Below are 4,781 nucleotides of genomic sequence, written 5' to 3'. Positions count from 1 at the left end.
AGTAGCAGCAGAGTTTACCATCTTCAAATGCATTGCAGAAATTCACCAAGGCTTCTTGGACAGCCCTTTCTAAATCCATGACCATTATCATCTAGAGATAATGGCAGCAGATTCCTGCTGCAAGGCATGGTGGGTCTCCATATAGCACATTGTCTGGAGCAGTTTCTTCTGAATGAATTAAAAAAATTGTGGTCTTTAGCTTCTGATCAATTCAGTTCACAGCTGTTCTGACTTAGCATGAAGTTCAACAATTTCAAATAGCAAGCTCTGCCCTTTTTCTATTTTCTGCATGTTTAGTTATGACAGTCATGTCAATGTTTTTATAAACGTTTTCCTGATATAAGGCCATCAACGTGAAAAATTAACTCGTTCTTTCTCTGCCTCAGGTGCTTGTAGACTTGCTGTCATGCTCAATATAGGCTCTCAGTTTCATACTTTGGCAGACGCTCAAGCTGAATTATGCGTGGGGTGACAGTCTGGGCAGAGCTTCAGCATTCTTGAGCTTCAAATAGAAAAAGTGAGGTGACCCAAGCTGATTCATAACCGGTTAAACCCCTCTGGAATGTCCACATGATTTAAGGGCGGACTAGATTGGACTTGGTTCTGATGGCCCACATCTGTGAATATAGTGCTGACATGATTGACCATGAAGACTTGTATATGATGAATGGCTACTGGAGTGAGATAGCTAGGAGCAGTTGAGACTCAAAACCTTGAGAAAAGAGAATTGTTGTTAAATGTGACAACGACAAAGTGCTAGAAGTATTCAGCAGATCTGACAGCATTTGCAGAGAAACAAGCAAAGTTGAATATGACTTCTTCAGAATTAACTGATTTTTATTTGTACAATTGCCTGTGGAGAATTTACATCACAACTAACGGTTTCTGGAAGCAAGTCAAAGGGAAGACATTTGTGTGCCCACGAGAGGCAGACCAGTGTAATTATGATAGGAAATAACAAAAGGACATTAAACAAATAGTTTGTACCTTTCCACAATGTGAAAAACCATCCCGAAGAAATGGGTAACCAAGAGAATGAGGAACTTAAAGCAATCAGTATAGCTAGAAATAGTTCTGGAGAAATTAATGGGACCAAGGAACAAAAAAATTCCTGGAACTGTCCTGAATCCTAGGATTTGTACACTGAACAGATCAATTTTAATCTCCTAAAATTCCTTAGATCGTTAAGGTAAAGTCACCGTAGTCCCAGAGGATCATACTGCTGCAGTGGTGATGATTTAACCTGAGGGTCACCACTCCTGAGGTAAGATGTTGAGAGGGTGGCATGGTGGCTCAGTGGTTAGCACTGCTGTCTTACAGTGCCCGGACCCAGGTTCGACTCCATCCTTGGGTGACTCTGTGTGGAGTTTGTGTGTTCTCCCTGTGTCTGCCTGGGTCTCCTCCAGGTACTCCAGTTTCCTCCCACAGTCTGAAGATGTGCATGTTAGGTGAATTGGCTTTGCTAAATTTTCCATAGTAACCAGGGAGGAATGCAAGGTCACAGGGATAAGGTAGGGGGCTGGAGTCTGGATGGGATGCTATTCGGAGGATCGGTGTGGACTTGATGAGCGGAATGGTCTGCTTCCACATTGTAGAAATTCTATGAAAAAAAGACCTCATCCAGTGTGAGAATTGAACCTATGCTGTTGGCATCACCCTGCATTGCAAGCTAGCCATTCAGCCAAATAAGTTAATCACGTTCCCCCCACCCCCCACCAGATGGCATAACCATTCCTAAAGATGGAAAATTAACAAACATAAGCTGCTACTTAGGAAAGGAGAAAGAGGAAACAGGCAACAGTTGGCTAACATAGTGAGCAAAAGAGATGTAGAAACAGGGCAATATTTTATTTGGAGATAGAACTGCAGATGCTGGAGTCAGAGATAACACAGTGTGGAACTGGAGGAACATAGCGGAGCAGGAACGTTGATGTTTCAGGTCAGGACCCTTCTTCAGAATGTTTTTGTACTTTTGTGAGGCGTGGATGTCACTAAGTCAACATTTCTTATTTGTTCCCAGTTGCCATGGTGGAGGTGTTGCTGAGCTGGCTTTTTGTCTTGCTGCTATTATGAAGGGAGTTCCAAGGTTTTGGCCCGTTGACAGTGATGATATGGAAATCTAGTTCCAAGTCAGGATGGTATATGGCTTGTGGTGGAGATTTTGAAGGTGGTGGTGTTTGGACTCTGTCCTTCGAGGTAGTTCAAGTTGTGGGTTTGGAAGTTGTGGGACCTATGATAAGTTACTGCAGTGCATTTTGTAGGTGGTACACATTGGTGGTGGAGTAAGTCGATATTGAAGTTGGTGGATGGGCTGCATGGTCCTGGATGGTGACAAGCTTCTTGAGTGTTGTTGGAGCTGCATATATCTAGGACAAGTGGGAAATATTCCATCAAAGTCGCCTGCTCCAGTGGTCCCCAGCATTACAGATACCAGTTATCAGCCAATACAATTCACTCCACGTGATATCAAGAAACAGTTGGAGACACTGGATACTGCCACGGCTACTGCCCTGACAACATTCCGGCAATAGTACTGAAGACTGGCGCTCCAGAACGTTTTGCTCCCTATCCAAGTTCTTCCAATATTTATAACACTAGCATCTAGTTGACAGCATAGAAAATTGCCCAGGTATGTCTTGTACATAAAAAGCAGGACAAGTCCAACTGGCCAATTACCGCCCCATCAGTCTACTCTCAATCATCAGTAAAGTGATGGAAGGTGTCACTAACAGCACTATCAAGCAGCACCTGCTCAGCAATAACCTGCTCAGTGATGCCCAGTTTGGGTTCCGCCAGGGCACTCAACTCCTGACTTCATGCCTTGTTCAGACATGGACAAAAGAGCTAGTTTAGTGGGATTAGAGTAGATTCAGAGTAGTTTTTGCCAATGCAGACTTGATGAGCTGAAGAACTACTTCTGTACTGTTTGATTCAATGATTTCCTTCCCCTAAAGAACATCAATGTACCAGATGGGTTCATAGAAAGATTGTTGGTGGTTTCATGATACCACTACAGAGACTAGCTTTCAATTCCAGGTTTATTAACTGATTTAGATTACAACAGCTGCCCCCTTGATGGGATCTCAACCTAGGTTGTTATTCATTTGTGAGATGTCGGTGTTGCTGGCAAGCCAGCATTTTTATTGTCCATCCCTCATGGACCTTGAGAAGAAAATGGTGAGCTGCCTTCTTGAATTGCTGCAATCCACCTGCTGTAGGGAGCAAATTCCAGGATTTTAAGCTAGCGACAGTAAAGGAACAGGGATATATTTCCAAGTTAGGATGGTGAATGGCTTGGAGCAAGACTTGGAGGTGGTGGTATTCCCATGTGCCTGCTGCCCTTGTCCTTCTAGACTCTACCTGATGAAGGAGCAGTGCTTTGAAAGCTTGTGATTTTAAATAAACTAGTTGGACTATACTCGGGTGTTGTGTGACTTCTGATTTTATGCTTCTGGCTAGAGGTGGCTGTGAGTTTAGAAGGTGCTTTCTGAGGATCTTCGGTGAATTTCTGAAGTGCATCTAGTAGATAGCATGCACTGCTGTGACTGAATGTCGGTGGTGGAGGGAATGGATGTTTGTGGAGGCAGTGCCAATCAAGCAGATTACTTTGTTCTGCATGGTGTTAGGCTTGTGCAATGTTGTAGGAACTGTACTCATCCAGGCAAGTGAGGAGTATTATGCCTTGTAGATGGTGGACAGGCTTTGGGGAGTCGGGAAGAGAGTTACTTGCCGCAGTATTTCTAGCCTGTGACCTGCACTTGTAGCCTTTTTTCTATTCATTCACAGGACCTGGGGTTTTTCCGACAATCAGTAATGGTTTCATGGTCATCATTAGGCTCCTAGTTTCAATTCTTTATTGAATTCAAATTCTACCATCTGCCATGGCGGGATTCACACCCAAGTCCCCAGAATATTTCAAGGTCTCTGCATTAACAGTCTAGTGATAATGCCAATAGGCCATCACCTTCTCAGTATGTGGTGGGTCAAGTTGAGTTTCTGGTCAATGGGAACCCCAAGGATGTTGCTAGTAGGGGATTCAGTGATGATAACACCATTGAATGTCAGAGGGTGATGGTTAGATTGTCTCTTATTGGAGATTTTCATTGCCTAGCGTTTATGTGGCGTGAATGTTACTTGCCACTTGTCTGCCCAAGCCTGGATATTGTCCAGATCTTGTTGCATTTAAACATGGACTGCTTCAATATGTGACGAATATCAAATGGACATTGTGCAATCATCGGCGAACATCCCCACTTTGGTTCTTATGATGGAGGGAAGGTCATTGTTGAAGCAGCCGAAGATGGTTGGGCCCAGGACACTACCCTGAAGAACTCTCTAAGAGATGTCCTGAGTATATTGTGTACAAATGTGTATAAAACATACAATGTTTTCAGAATGCTTCCCGCTACTTGTACGTATGGTGCTGTTTGACAGCCATGTCCCGCAGTTAAAGGTTTGCAGCACCTTTCTGGTGCCATATAGAACCCAGACGTCTGATTAGTTCGAGCGACTTATGGATATAACATCTCAGCTTCCTATTTCCACAGCCTCTCGTAATTTGTCTGACTGGTGGCTGTCTCACTGGATCGCTCATGTGGAGCATAAGAACGCAACCGGCCAAAGCAGACCTTATGCAGCTCTCTATACACGGCAATTAATGCGCTTCATTCGGTAAGTACCAATGAGAGAATGTGGTGTGTGTGTGATTCTTGAATGTCTTGTTAGACAAAGAATCTATACTTCATGGCTTAGAGAGGCAGGTAATTATCCTGTGTTCATCC

The sequence above is a fragment of the Rhincodon typus genome, unplaced genomic scaffold (assembly GCF_021869965.1).
Source record: "Rhincodon typus isolate 14 unplaced genomic scaffold, sRhiTyp1.1 hic_rhity00003306, whole genome shotgun sequence".
Classification (NCBI taxonomy): Eukaryota; Metazoa; Chordata; class Chondrichthyes; order Orectolobiformes; family Rhincodontidae; genus Rhincodon; species Rhincodon typus.
The sequence above is the reverse complement of the archived record's forward strand: the minus strand, read 5'-3'. Positions refer to the sequence as shown.